At 38.0% G+C, this 15796-nt stretch overlaps 1 protein-coding gene across 11 annotated transcripts in view; it reads left to right on the forward strand.

Moving 5' to 3' along the window:
* FoxP (forkhead box transcription factor P) overlaps positions 1-15796 on the forward strand; it is a 301004-nt gene that overhangs the window by 155024 nt on the left and 130184 nt on the right. The gene's annotated exons all lie outside the window — the stretch shown is intronic.

Genomic DNA, 15796 nt, shown 5'->3' on the forward strand with positions numbered 1-15796 from the left:
GTTATTTATCCTTCGTAGAACTTAACGAGCGACTTAACGTGTCGTTGAATCAGGACAGTTCTTTACGTTTGATTATTCACCCGGCATTCTAATTCTCTTTCTGCGAGATGCATTGTCCTGTTGTATATATATAAAATCTAGAATCGCGTTTAGGGTTAGATTATTATTAGAGATTATATTATAGGTTTCATAAGAGTACGTGTCTCATGACAAACATTTCTTGCGTATACGAAGTTTCACGTGTCATTGTGTATGACTCACAAAGCTCACGGTAATCTTCATTCGAGATCTAAACTGTTTGATAATGTGCCAATATTCGCGTCATAATACGTGCAGGCCGTAGCAATTATTTTAACGTCTGTTAATTTGCTTATTGCCTGTCCTCTATCAACGTGCGCGAATCTTCTTTTTAAAATGTAAATTGCACAAGATTATTTGTTATTCAATATTGATTTTTATATGATTTTTTATACGCGCATTGCTGTTATTATAAATAAAGAAATTGTACTAAGAAGAGCTACGAGCCAAAATAAACAAATTTTAATGTACATGTGATACAGTTGATTTCAAATTTGTTTGTTTTGGCTCGTAGCTCTTCTTAGTATAATTTCTTTTATCTGAATTATTTGAGCCATTCTTTATTATTGAATGAAAAAAATTAATGCGCACCTAGTTTGCTTATTAAGCTTATATTAAAAAAAAAAAAAGAAAAGTATTGCTATTTATTTCAGCTGTAGATTTTTTTGAATAAAATGTGTATGAGAATTAATTTTCTTAACTTATTATAATATTATATCTAATATTTCAGATGCAAAAGTATTTAGTGCAATAAGAACTTATTTAAAATTTAAAGTCAAATTAATATAAACAGCAAGAGAATAATAAAACACAAAATATCTGAAAAGTATTGCTATTTATTTACTGTAGATTTTCCGAATAATGTGAATATGAGAATTGATTTTCTTAATTTGTTATAACATAATATTTTCGCTGCAAAAGTGTTTGGTGCAATAAGAATCCACTTAAAACGCGAAATAAAATTTATAATATAATATAATAAAACACAAAGTATCTGGAAAATATTGTTATTTATACCAACTGTGATTTCTGAATAATGTGTGTGTGAGAACTATATTAAAAAATTTATTATAACACATATAACATTTTGGACGCAAGTGTTTAGTGCTTTAAGAATACAAAGTCAAATTTATATAATCAGCAAGAGAATATTAAATATTAATCTGACATTATGGACGATATATACGTGGAAAAATCCAATGAGCTATGAATATCCGTGATTCCTAGTAATAGTTGTACTTCAACGAATGACACATTTTGTTGTTTATTTAAGGAAAATTAAACGCTCGCGACTGTCACGCGCACGTGTGCAATCGACGCTTGTCTTCCTGATACCATCGTATCGGATGCGATCGTTTGCAAAGTAACAAAAGCAACCGAAACCTCTGACGTCAGCGTTTCCGCGAGCGTATATACGCGAACGATGATCTCATGCGTGCATATATGCACGTATGTGTGCGCTTACCTAACTGCGGCGCAGTTCCTTTTACGCCGCTCGTACGTGTAGTCGTATACGCACGAATTGCGCTATCGCGTGTATGTCTACGTGACAACGCTACGATGCGGTACGATTGCTCGCTGCAACCACGTATGCATTTGTCAGCATCTCGGGTAATACGCAATGATATATGTATCACTTCTACCGGTTCTCCTTCTTTTCTAAGCGCGCGCGGGCTCGCGCGTTTGCCAATCTTATCTGCTTAAAATCAAATCTTGCATGAGACTTTCGCGCTGCGAGGCACAAAGTGTCCCGCTTTTGACTTCAGATTGCACGATGGAGATTTGCAGGAATTAAAAGTATAGATGTCAAGAAGGGATATTCACAATGTTTTAATGTGAATTATCTTCGTTTCACCAGGAATACATTTTTATTCGTTTTGAAATTGTTAACGCTGGCCAAGTGCAAAGTGTTCATGCGAATTTAGAGAAAATATCATGTAGAGAATGGAGTAAATACTACACTTAAATATATATTAGAAATTTTATACTCTAATAACAATTATGTTTTGCTCTCAGTAACACACAGTTTCATATTAACAATTATATATTTAAAATAATAAAGAGACGATTTTAAGAAATTTTTAACTCGAATATTGTTACAGACGTAACAGGTACAGATTGTGTATTTATTTCCTGATTTCGTCATTTGTACATTAGAAGGAATTAAATTATATTAGCCTCTCACTTCAACTCAATATTTCAGAGAAAGCTATGATTTGAGTTATAAATGACAACTTCATGGGAATGCACCGTCTATTCTTATATTATGTCTACAGATATCATGGAAAGGTAGCGAAATTTATAAATGGTACGGTAGAGAGAAGAGCAGAATAAACAGCGGTCTCTTCTAAACTACGCTATAATACATTTTCTTAATAGTAATAATTTCTTGATAATAATTAAAGTTTTCAGTAATTTTGCGTTATGATATTTTGCCCTTCGCGAATTTGCATAATCGGCCCGCGAAATTTCAAGCTTACAGTGCCGAGCGAGTATTCCGCGCGTCTCAATACAGCGAAAATTTCCGGCGGAAGAACGTTGATTCTCTCACACCGCCTTCATAATCTCGGGCCACGCCTGTAGTAATATGAATCGCAGCAAAAATCAGAACGGGGGTGGCTCTTAGAGCGTCCCCGTGGCAGCCCCTGGGTTTTAAGATATGCAGAGCACAACGCACGCTTTCCTAGCGAGACTATTTTAATACGAATGAGGGTGGGAGGATCAGACGAGAAGCGCGATGGTATGGCGGCCGGCTCGGAAGATCTACTTCTTGATTACAGAACTTTTTACCTAATTACATAACATTGTTACCATTTACAAAGTCGCGTCGAGTCTGCGCCGGCTGACTACTAATTAGAATCCTCGATTAGCACCCGCGGCGACATCGTATTCCATTTCGATAAGTCTCGCGACATCTTACCGGTTTTCATAATAAAAGGGTTGCGAGAGACTGCGTGATGGGGTGATTTTTAATGTTGCCGCGCAAATGCTAATAATATATAATTGAATGCGTCATGTTTAGAGTATATAATGTTCCTTTATGAGACAAGTAAAGATGCGGGATAGTGTCAAGTTTGACAGAATTATATCGGTCGTGTGCAACTTATTTGAAACAATCTATATTGCAATTATTTAATTTATAATTTATAATCTTTCGTACAAAATTTTCGATCGGATATCATGAGATATTCTTGTAACGAATCTTTTCATCTGTATCCTGTCAGTGCGAGACGTTTATTTTTACAAGAAAATGGAAGTCGCAAACTATGTATATGTGACACATGACTGACGAACTACTTTGGGCGATAAAAATTTGAATCTCATTTTTCAGACGTTCGCAAATAATTAGATATACCGAATCGTGCCAGACTAGCGCGTTGGAACTCGCGATATCAAAGGTTCAGAAAGAGTCGAATTTATCCCCGAGACTTAAGGTTCTTATCGGAAAGATGTAAGGGTCGTAGAGATAGTCATGCACGAGGGACGAGCTCCCGACGATGCAGACATTAAGACGTCTGGTCCTCGACCTCCGGTTTTCCGCCCCGCGCCAACCCCTTGGCGAGCGCGGCCCCCTTTAGACGACGGGAGGTTTACCCCGTCTTCATTGTCCTCTAATTCTCATCTGATCCTCACATTACGTAATTTTCTCTTTATTATTTTATAATTCCCGGGTCTCGAGCCCCGGGCCCGCGTTCATCCGACTTCAGGTCCGCACGAACTCATCCCCCGCAACGCATACTAATGCACCCTGCATTTATTAATTATTCCGTGCTAGTTACTTCGGCTTCTCGTCTCGCCGTCGCAATGATAGATTAAACCACCTAGATTCGGAAGCTCGCGATGCGAATCCCGCTCGTCACCGTGATGATACGTGCTTGGAAATTTTTTCCTTTCTCGAATCGATAGAGACTACAGTATATACGCTTCTTTTCAGTCATGCGCGACAATCCCTGTTACGTATTACGAATAATAAACGATGTAGATTCTATCGAACATTGTTAATTGTTTTTCTTAAAATTAGAAAATGATACACATATTATTTATAATTTTGTTATTACGTTTTGAGATTTTTTAAATCTTATATTAATCGTAAACTATGTGTGTGAAGAATATATTACTCATTTACTATAATAAAGACACAACAAAAATTTTTTCACGATACAACAATGCATTCAAAAAAATGGCGATTTTATAGAAAAATAACTAAGGTGTAATAAATTTTTAAGAAATGTAAAAAATCTCTCTCTGAAAAAAATTTTTTCAGATTTTTAAACTTCGTTTTTCTATTTTCCCTAAAGTAGGGAAACTTACTTTTGGACTAACCCTCGTGTTTCTTATCGATTCACATCGATTCACATTTTAAATCAAGAGAATTCATTTCTTTAGACTGCCTGAGATACATTGCTTATAACTTGCATCTTAACTTTAATAGAAATTACATCTTAGAATTTACTTTGAAAGAGAACATCTATAAAGGATTCGTTAATCGCTAGATGCTGAAGGATGAAAATCATTCATGGCGAATTTACGGTGAAATGTGCCGTTTGAATAGAAATCAAGCGGCTATCGAGCGACTTTTGACGAGCTCCTAAAACCCAGTTCGCCGCCTCGTACGTGATATTTGAAGATACAAGTGACTACCCTACGCGGGGGAAGATCCCCCAAGATCTTTAACTCCGCGGTCCTGAAGGGTCTGGCATGCCACTTGGTATGCACAGAGAACAGCCATTCATCTCCCGATCTCCAAGCATAGTCTCGACCTCCGGATATAAATTAGCTTTTGTTTAGCATTCAATGCGAGGCACCTTTTCCGACGCGTCGGACCGATCTACCACCGCACAACCCCCATGATTAGGCATCCACCTGACCAGCAATCCGCTGCAATTAATGTAGCTACCTGCCTCTCGGTTGGGCCAATTAAACGTTTGCGATTACTGTGAAAAGAAATTGCTCGGATGTTAAAAGGGAATTTAATTCTCGAGGGAGCGATCGGGATCGACGCGAAAAATTTGCTCCAATGTGTTTCGACAGGATAGATAGGAGGAGTAGAGAGAAACGACCGCGACGCTAAACTAGATTAAATGAGTTTCTATATTTTCAGTTGGAGCACGTATATCATTATGTGAAACTTTATAGAAGAGAAGTTTGGAAACTTGAAAAATAAAATCAATAGAACAGAACTTGTGTTAATATTTTTAATATTAAAAGAAAAAGAAACAAATATTGTTATAAGTAAAATAGAATATTTATTAGGCCCGGTTCTATCAATGTAAAGTCGATCTCGATTCAATTTATTCCTTGTATTTTTCTAATTGCTAGAATTAGAAAAAGATAAATAGTAAGTTAAACCGAGATTAAAAAGTTAATCTTACATAGAACAAAGCCATATTCTTTCCATTAATAAAAATTTGTTATAAAATTCAGAATATTTCATTTTGGAATGGCAAGTCATATTGATACATTTAAAAATTATTTGTTAAGAAAAAATTAATTTATTTGTCAAGAATATATATATATGTATGCATACAATTATTGATATGTTATTTATAAAACGAAGGTGGAATATACTATTTAATTTTACAATTTAATTTTCATATAACAAAATTAGAACTGATGATACTTCCGAAAACTTTCTTATGCTCCGCTGAGAATATTCCCTTTAGGGTTGCTATCCTTAATATTCTATAGTACACCCCAGCAAAGAACGGCGTTCAATAATCATACATCCCCTTCAAGACTCACTATCTTGCCACCTTTTAATAACGGACATAATTATTAATATTAAAATATCATGGTAATTATCTAACTTGTAAAAACTTTATGATGTAATTAAAAATTATTATCGGCTTTTATATTAATATATTTCGTTTTCGGCCGACCATATTAAAATTACCGTGACGTTTGTTACGATTCACACAATGATAAAGTAGTCCGTTTTATTTCAAGAATTCCCATTGAATTCCAACAAGATCTCATGCTGTCTCTTAGTGAGTCTATTCACTGCTGTGCCTTCTGTTGCGAATTTTGAGAAGGAGGACTATTTTTGCCGTTGGAATATTCCGTCCGAAATTTTGCGCTATTTTTAACCTTCAATTACATTAAGTGAGACATTTTCTTCGTGATTTCTCGAAGCTGCTTCTCGGAGAAAGCCTGTTGATTCTGACGCCGGTAAATCCGACGGTTGGAAAACATCGTCTAGCCGGCGTTGAACTTTCTCGATACACAAGGCAACATAGCAACACAACACGGTAAAGCACAACAAGTGGGGGGGATGCTGGGGGTGGAAAGCCCGATAGATATACAGCCACCCGTGGCAGAGAGGCGCGCGTCGCCTGCGCCACGTGCTTTTCACCCCTCCTCGGTGTTTCTCCACCTCTCCCCTTTCTCCGTCTGTCTTCCTCTCTTTCGCTCGCTCTAAACAACCCCTCTACCTACTGATCGGCCGACCGTATACACCCCTGTCATTCCCCGCCCGTGGGAAATGCAGCCTCACCCGCGATACACCACGTGGGCTGCTGCAACAGTTTCCACGCGGCACGTGCAATAATGCGGTGTAAGTAAAATTATCATCAATCAACTTTTATATATTACTTAATGATTCTTTATTTATTATTAATTTTGTCATTTATAACATTTATAACATTGCTTTTTTATTCTAATTTGCTTATAACGTAAATAGCTAAATGAAAACTACTTTAAAAAAATGTTGACATATCAACAAGGTACGTATATATAGTTTTGATAGTTTTGATAACTTACAAATAGATGAGATTTGAAAAAAAATTATACTACGAATATTGCTTAATGTTTTAATTTTAAGTTGTTTACTTTCTTTGAATAAATAATTTAGAAAACATATATAATTCAAACTGTATGTAGGATTATGCCTTTCGAAAATCTTCGTCATTATTTTGTGCCCGTTATTATCGATTCGGGACGGATAAAAACGCGCGCACTGGAAGCTTGAATAATGCGTTCCAGAAGAGCTATCAGACGCAGCGAAATGTTATACAGTGCCTGCAGGGTTTGGTTTTGCGGGTGCCCACCCCGGACTAACTTGAGGCAATCGGCAGGCAGGCAGTCGGAGTCAAGTTAGGTCTCTAACAACGTAACCGAGACGTGCAACCTTGTAAATAGATGTCTGGAGCGTGCCAGAGAGCTCGCGCGTTACCTACTAGCTCGTTACATACGCGGGCAAGAAGGGTACAACGTCGCGGGGAAGTTCGCGGAGCGAGCTGAGCGAGCTAGCCGGGTCCTGGTCGTTGTTGTACCTCATCGTATATACTCAGTTTCTTACGTGCACACGCATGCACGCCGGTAATTAGTGTCTTAATGAACCCGCACCGCGCGGGTAAGGAGTTGCGCAAATAATTGCCAGCGTGCGCGATCTCACCCGGCCCGAGTACGCTTCCCTCGGGCGCTACCGGGTCTTGGATGCGCGGCGAAGAACGGGATTCTGGAACCCGGAGGTGGGAACACGGGTTTTTAAGTGTGATTGCGTGCGCGGAGAATCGCGGAGCGTTAATTTAATGCGGCCCCGCGCTCGCAATCGCGAGGGAATGTGCGAACGCGCCACCGATTCGTCGCGAGTGTCGCCATAGCATTACGACGTTTTAATGCGACGAAATTACACGTTAGGAGTTCGGCGTGTCTGCGTGTGCAATAATGTGGCGCATTTACTGTCGATTGCGTGCAAAGGGGATTATACCTCGGATTATGGATGTAATATGTTTACTGTTTCGTAAGTAAACGATGCTACATGTTCTTATAAGTAAATAAAATATTCGTAATTGAAGTATCGAGCTATTTATACCATATCTAAAGATAAAAAAATATGCTTGATTATATTAATGAATTAAATTTTTTGTTAAGATTAATAATTTTTTCTATTTTCGATTTGAAGTGCTTTTTAACAGAATTTTAAGCTATACTAAGATATCTCCTAGAAAAGACAAAAATAAACTATGAGAAAATCTCTGTAAAAAGTTTAATCAAATTTTTCAAAAGTCGAATGTTTATACAAATTTTAATGTGTCAAATTATTTATTATACGATTCTTTTTACTATTTTTATTGTTACTTTATCAAGAAGAAAGACGAGAGTCTGAGAAACTTTTTTCATGTTTAATATCTCTAAATAATAAATTAACGACAGTTACGGATTGCAAGTTGAAACTTTGATTCGCCGAACGACGAAGATAACTGCAGTAACGATGCTTTCAGATTGTGATTAAGATTGATTCAATTTTAATCGACATCGTAAACGGTGGCTTAATGCCTTTTTTTCGTTGTTTGCGATTTCTATTCGACAAGAAGATTCTACGCGCAAAAGTTGACATTTTTAACGATTTAACTTGAATTCTTTCTGAAGCGGAGAAACACAATGAAGGAGTATTTACTGTTTTTACTGTGCATTAAGTGCAGTCTGACGTAGGTCCGGCCGCTAATGCACCACTCTTATTCGACTTGGAACGACTTTTTACTTTACGACAGACGATTTGAATTTTATATACTGCGATATTTGAATTACGATGCGACATAAAATACGATCGTTTCAGGGCGCGTGTGCGTTAGCAAGTGCGTTTTTCCGAGGACATCGGTTTAATGGAGTAACATTCGTATATGTTAATTTGGAGACGTTTGTTATATTATTACACTCTAAATTTCTTGCAGTGAAATCTCACTCCAAGAGAGTGAAAATACAACTACCCTTGAAACAAGTGAAAATATTTCTCTTCTTGAGAAAGAGTGACGATTTTCACTCTTCTTAGAGTGAATTTTCACTTCAAAGGAATGATTTTTTTGAAGTGAGATTTCTTCATCGATGCTAAACAGAGAAAATTGTCACTCTTTCTCAAAAAGTGAAGGGTGGTTGTATTTTCACTTTCTTGGAGTTGTGTGAAGTTTCACTGCAAGAAATTTAGAGTGTATACATTAAAATTATACTTATTAGCTGCATTCAACAGGAGAAGTGGTTTTGCAACTGGTGTAAAATTCTTTAATTTTTTTATCTTACTCTTAGTTTTTCACTGGATGTAAATAACAATATTAAAGAATGCAATAATTGTTCAATACTATTTTTTATGCCGAACGCAGTCAATGATACAATGTGCAAGCAATGCGATTTATGCTAAGCTGCTTTTATATTTGATTTACCTAAAATATATTAACTTACATGCAGATTTGTAGAGAAATATATGTAATTCAGAAGTACATATAATGTAAAAATATAGAAAATGAACTTATTTGTCTACCTAAGAATCTGAGAAGGAGAGAATATAAGGAGCAGAGAATATGAAAGTTATCGAAACTATAAAAAAATATAAGTACCACGTTGATATCAACGTCACGTATTCGCTTTACTCCAAATACATGCATACCGTTAAAAATAAACGGCAGCACGTGACACGTGACGTTCTCGCACATGTACTATTTTATTTTTACGCGGCACATCGCGATTTTTGTTCGCGACAGTACTCGTTACGGGTGTCAAGTCTTGAGGATAAGGAATGTCGGCGATCTAGCAGAAACGTGTATTGATCCTTCCATTTACCGTATATCTTCGCTTTATGTTCTCTTGTACTCCATTCGCTCACTACTTTCACGATTTCAGATTTTTCGTTTTGTTCTCTTCTTTTCCCACCATCTTTGGCTTAGCCTGTGGTACAAAAGTCGAGATTGATGGTCTGAGAAAATCTGAATATAGACAAGCCAATCCTGAGCCTTTCCTCAGGTGGCTTCATGTTTAGTTCGTTCCTTTCTTTTTCATATTTTATCTTTTACGACGAATATAAGCTTTTATCTCTATTTCTCTTTATTTCGAATTTATTTTTGATCAAATGCAAGATTTTGTCTTAAGAAAAGGATTTATGCATTCCGTGCGACTAACTTTAAAAAAGACAACCTAAACAATCGTATAAAGCTTCAATTGGATAGAATTGAAGTTTCATTTGAGGATAAGAACCATGAATATTTATTCATCGTACAACAAGTGCGCTCATAAAGAATAAATAAAAACGCGAATTAATCCTCAAAATAGCATTTGATGCCGTTTATTTTTGTATTCCTTTAGAAGAGTAAAATTACATGATGCGAGCGTAAGCGGCAATCTTTTTTTCTCTTGTTTTTTAATAAATCTCAAGACATTTATGAATTACTGTTTGCAATTTTTAACAAAAGTCTGAAAATTTGTAAAAATTCATAACAAAAATCTTCTGTTTTTATATAAAATAAAAATGATTGAAGATTCTTTTCTTAAAACGCAACAATATGACTTTATTTAATTGATACTTACTTTTTAAAATGTCAAGCGGATGTCAAGCGGAATTTTCGGATGCGTGGGAAGTTCCTCGAAAGTCCATTTCACGATGTGTATTAGCACAAGAGCAGTCTAGTGTTTAATCCCGTTTAAGATTTTTATAGACCATTTCTCCCTCGCGTTATCCAAGTTTCTCAATATCGTACATAAAACGAAAGATTATTTGGCCGTCTAATACTCTAATTAATAGAAGCGAACGAATGCGCGTTAAACAGCGCGAACGCATATACGAAGAGAGACAGCCGGTTCCTCGTGAAATAATGTCGGCTACTTCCGCAGCCGCGGCGGGCTCTGATCAATACCCACGTCTTTCGTCCCTCGGTACGAGACGTGCACGTAGGATAGGAACATCCCGACGGTAGCCTCGCATCGGAAGGAAGTGAAAAAAGGAGAAAGAAGGCAGGCGCGGGCGCGGGGGAGGCGAGGGAAAGGAGGCGACGCGACGCGACGGAGAGGGGAAGAAAAGCCGAAGGATTCTGCGAGTCTGCGGTAATCGCACTTCGCCGAAGACTCTTGCTCCGTCTTTTTCCGCCTTCTTCCCTCCCCCGTTCTTCCCTTGAAAACCTATGCCCGGCCGAGGAGGGGGGGGGGAGGTCGAGAGGGGAATCACGTGGCTGGGACACCGGCGAATATCGAGTGGGCGGATGGCCAGTGGAGAGAAAGAGAGAGAGGACTGCGCGCGCACTTTGATGTGTGTGCGCTCTCCCAGCGAAGCTAGACACAGCACCCACGCTCATACTAGACATCGAGCTCGGCGAGCATGCGTGCGATGAGCGCGTATGTGCACCAAGCGAGCCTGCACACATGTGCAACAAGCGAGCGTAACGGTTTAGCCAGGATACACTGGATACAGGCGGTACAGGCCCCAAGAGGAGACAAGAGACGTTGGCGGTAGAGTAGTGTTGATGATGGTTGATAGTGGTGGTAGTGGTAGTATAAGTAGTGGTAGCGGTTGCTGGTTGTGGCGGTGCCGGTGCCGGTGCTTGTCCTCGTCCTCTCCCTGCTACGCTGCCAGCGACAGTACGCCGGCGGTGGTGGCTAGAAAGGGTGGGAGGAGGGAAGCGGGGAGAGAGAGAGCTGTCGGTGGAGAGAATAGAGATCCTTGATCTCCTCCTAGGCGACGGAGCGGAGGGTAGGAAGGGAGGGAGGGAGAGAGAGGTAGAGTGAGGAACGCTCGGCTCGGATGAGAAAGTCGGAGGAGCGCATACGGCAATATGCGGAGGAGAAGGAGGAAGTAGAGAGAGGGACACGAGAGAGAGAGAGAGAGAGAGAGAGAGAGAGAGAGAGCGGGCGTGTAGGCGGACCGGAGAGAGGAATTCCACGGAGGCGTGTCTTCCCCGGCGCACCAGGTGCAAAGGTGCGCGAACGCGACGTCGCCACGCCTTTTCCACGGGACTGACGGTGGTCCGCGACCGCACGACGTCGACAGCGACGACGAAGACGACGATGAGGACGAGGATCGAGGATGAGGACGAGGATGAGGACGAGGACGACGGCGACGATGTCGGCGTATTATCGTGTCATCCTTGTCCAGCCCGGTACGAAGGCGCCGCATCCGTCCCGCTCGAACGTCTCACTATGCCTGGAACAACTCGCATCTCTTTCCTCCCCTCCCCCGCGGTAGCGGCAGCGGCATCACCACTACGGGATACCGCGGACCTCGCTTCCTCTCCGCTCCTGTCTTACTCCTGTGCCACCCACTACCTAGCGGGGGTACTACTATGTTAACGGACGGGTCGCGTCCGACCTACCACCGCCATCCCCACGTCCAGAATCCAGCTTTTGGTGTCAACGTCCCGGAGTTTCCACGGGTTTCTCTCCTCTGAATATGCACCTTCTACGCGCGCCGCGCCGCGCCGCGCCGGGTCGCGGGGGACCGGAAACGGGGTGAGAGGAAACGAGAGGATGGGATAGGATAGGACGGGCGGTGCAACGGGATTCTTTCTATCTTTCCCGATGCTCGCGACTGGAATGCGGGATGACAGTATTCGCCATCACGTAGCACGCCCGCCTCGGTGCACGGTAAACAGAAATGAGGGAGGTCGCAGACGTGATCGTGATTTTCTCTTCTGAAAAGTGCAACGGCAGACCCGGGTGGTACCTGTTTGATGGGAGGTAGTCGATAAACTGCTTTTCGAGGAAAGAATTCGGGAGATAGGTGTGTGGAGTCTTTGCGCTTTTATATTGCTTGCCTTGTAATTTCGCCGGCAACGTCTTTCTCATGGATTTCAAACTTTATTTAGAAATTAATGAAAAGTAGACTGGAAAACAAAAGTAACAGTTTGGTAGAGTTTTATAACAGTAAAAATATAATATTTACGTAAAAAAGATCTGCGTTTATAGATCTAGAGTTTATTTAATTACAAAATTTCTTTGTGGTTTAATTTTGTAATGTGTAAGTAGAAAAAAAATTTTATTTTTATTTAAAGACTGCGACGAATTTTGTTACAATCATCCCAACCTGCGAGACAATTGTAACAGGAGAGGGGGGAAAATTGTATCATATTTATAATTAGAATAATAATTATTTATTAGTTTTATTAATAAAACTGTTTATAATCATATATGTGTATTATATGTATTTAATAAAATTAACTATAAACGATAATAAAATTTATAAACACAAATAATAATCTTACAACTATAAATTAATTGTCGATTTAATAATAGTGCTACCAGTATTTTGAAAACCTGAAAAAAATAAATATATAATTTATTGCGAAAAATATCATTTCAGCTAAAATTTGAACTTGAATGGTTTTCATTTCGTGCGGGCATTTGATAATTCGATTATGTTATAAAATCTACGAAATCTGTAAAAAAGACAAAAAATATAAAATAGTTCTTTCCTTCTAAAATTAAGTGAAATAAATAATAAATAATAAAATTTAGATAAAAACAATACCACGTGAAGAAAAATACAAATAAAATGTTATTGTACAAAACAATACTATAATACCCTATTCTCTAACTCTTAACGATACTAACGATATTGTTATACTGTCATTACGCAGTTTTTTTTACCATGTACAATATTCGTGCATTGACAATATAACGTTATCGTTACTGTTTCAGAGGCTGAAGATAAAATCAAGTCCGGGAAAAATTAACGCTACAATTGACTCCACAGGCATTGATGTTACTATTGTCCCCTTTAATAGTATTTTATGATTTATAATAAAATTTTTAAGTAAAAATCTAGATAAAAGTCAATTCAAATATTCAAATCATCAACAAACATATAAAAATATATTGAAATATAATACATTATTCTTTGCTATAAAGAAAAAAAATATTTTAGATTTTATAGCACGCAATAAAATTTGGTTGATGTGTGAAAAGAATAATTTCTGCTCCTGCATATGTGTACGTTCCGCGAAGATTGGCAGATAACAAACGAACCGATGTCTATCTGTTTAAAAATTTCACCTTGCAGCAACATACACATATTTATTATAGTTTCAAAATCAAAAATATTGACAACGTTTTTATTGTATTCTGTACTTTTGTTCCCGGTCTATTCTAATAACGAAATGTAAGTTATATAAATAAGTTATGTTCGCTCAGCATGCAAATTTAAATATTCTTACATTTAATTACTTTACAATAGATTTATAACAGAAGATTATAAATCTAAATTTGGTTAAATTTGACGCCTTTATCGTTGACTTCACAAGTTGATATATGCGGAAAATTCATTAATTTTAATTTACTTTGACGATCTAATTGTCATTGCAGAATTTGTCGTATGAATCGCTAAAAATGGCGCGTGATAAATATAACACTAACTAGCTTTGTTACATGGAAAGTTATCTTATGGCATGCGCGAAAATAATAAAAAAATTTCTGAAGTCGCAAGAGGCACAATTAATGTATTAATCACTATGTATGAATTATAAATTTTTATTCAATTAGTACCTAAATTTATGACAGGAAAAAAATGTCGAATTTAATGTGTTGTACCTCTTAAGATTTTAAAGAATTCAAACAATAATGAAACTATTGTAAATAAATATTATAATGCTTTGCACTCGCATCCGTATGAAATTAATGGGATATTAATTGACTGACCGTGATAGTAAAATGAAAATGTACAATTAAGAATAATTAGATTTTTTAAATATTATATATTTGACTTAAATATATTAGATAAATGTGCTCAGACAGGATATTTCATTAGAGTTTGTATTAATACGCGATCATGCAAAATGTAACATATGGTTGAAAGCCGTATTTGGAACTGCATAAGATTTGAATAACTCTAGCAGATTCCATTTAAGAAAATATTAGAACCACTACTTACGATCTCTGCTTCTCTACTCTCTATTATATCTACTTACACAACCACAAAATCTCTGTATCTCTTTAAAAGTACATTACTTTTTTGTTCATTAATTACTTATTAATTATTCTAATTTTGATATATTTTTTAAATAGATCATCAGTACGTTCATATTCGATAAAATTCTCAATAGCATGTCATTTACATTTCAAAATATTCATCTCTCATTAAAATTGTATAAAATATTTCGTTTAAAGCATTTATTTTAAATAAAACGCATGACAGTTGGCTAAAACTGTTATAAATTATCATGAAAATAAACATATAATTGCCTTGTGCGTTTTGAATTTAAATGATAAGATTTTAAGAACTCCGGTTTTATTTTCCTTCTATTAAACAAATCCTGCTTTAAATTCAAAAATATTATATAGTTATTAATTATTATTTATATATTTTTGAATTACAAATTTTAAAACTGATATGAAAAAAAGATAAATTTGCTTCAGAGTATTATACCCATTCAAAAATTTAATCAATTTATTGAGTCGCGTAAGATGTTAAACTAGCTTTTGCGCCGCGATGCAAGCCGATTAGAGATACATTCGTCGAAGATTCCTCACATCCTCTGTAGAGTTTCCAATCGCGCTTGCCGACGGCAAGTTCGATTTCGGCTCCACGATGCATCGCGACATTTCGCATCTTCGTAATCGTCCGTCCTCCCCCGCAGTTATTGCATTTCCCCGTCGTTTTACCCGGGATCTTTCAGCATCGGGTTAGCGATTCTTCGGCGTCTCCTCTCCGTGTTCTCCTCGCTATCGTCTTCAGCGAGAGCGTCTCTCTTCCGCTCACCCTGCTGCCTACCTTCCGCCCATCCCCTTTCTCTCGCGATTCCATTTCTGCGTTGTTGAACTATAACTCTCTCTAGGAAGGCAGTGGCAGCTATTACGCCGGCTCCTAAGCTATTACGGCATCTGGGAGCCTCGTTGGTGCTGCTCCGCAGAAACGACGGCAACCGAAGAGGTGGGCATGAGAGGAGGAAAGCCGGAGAGGTGAAAGAGATGAAGAAGAGAGAGAGAGAAAGAGAGAGAGAGAGAGAGAGGGGGGGGGGGGGGGGGGGGG

The sequence above is a fragment of the Trachymyrmex cornetzi genome, unplaced genomic scaffold, assembly GCF_001594075.2.
Source record: "Trachymyrmex cornetzi isolate Tcor2-1 unplaced genomic scaffold, Tcor1.1 scaffold4, whole genome shotgun sequence".
In the NCBI taxonomy this organism is placed as follows: domain Eukaryota; kingdom Metazoa; phylum Arthropoda; class Insecta; order Hymenoptera; family Formicidae; genus Trachymyrmex; species Trachymyrmex cornetzi.